The following is a 413-nucleotide window of genomic DNA, read 5'->3' on the forward strand; positions in this document are numbered from 1 at the left end:
ATCTTCAGGCACTTTCTGTTTTGTGCCTGGAATTTGCTCCAGGCATGGTTAGGGCATTCCTTTACCCGAGGGCCGGGTATGTCCCTAAGGTGCCCACTTCTTCACCAGGGTCCATAGTACTTCAGGCATTCTGTCCTCCTCCATTCCAGGAAGTAGGCCAAGAAAGGCTTAATCTGCTCTGTCCAGTTCGAGCACTGGACGCTTACGCACACAGAGTTGCCCCGTCGCGTAAGGCAGATCAGCTTTTTGTTTGCTTTGGTCCGCCCAAGAGAGGATCTCCAGCGACCAAGCAGACTATGAGTAGGTGGGTGGTTGAGGCCATCTCACTAGCTTACGAGTCCTCTGGCCTCCCGTCGCCTATCGGGGTCAGAGCGCACTCGACCAGGAGTATGGCGGCCTCCAAGGCTTTCAGC

The sequence above is a fragment of the Sinocyclocheilus grahami genome, unplaced genomic scaffold (genome assembly GCF_001515645.1).
Source record: "Sinocyclocheilus grahami isolate Dianchi unplaced genomic scaffold, SAMN03320097.WGS_v1.1 scaffold67.1, whole genome shotgun sequence".
NCBI lineage: Eukaryota > Metazoa > Chordata > Actinopteri > Cypriniformes > Cyprinidae > Sinocyclocheilus > Sinocyclocheilus grahami.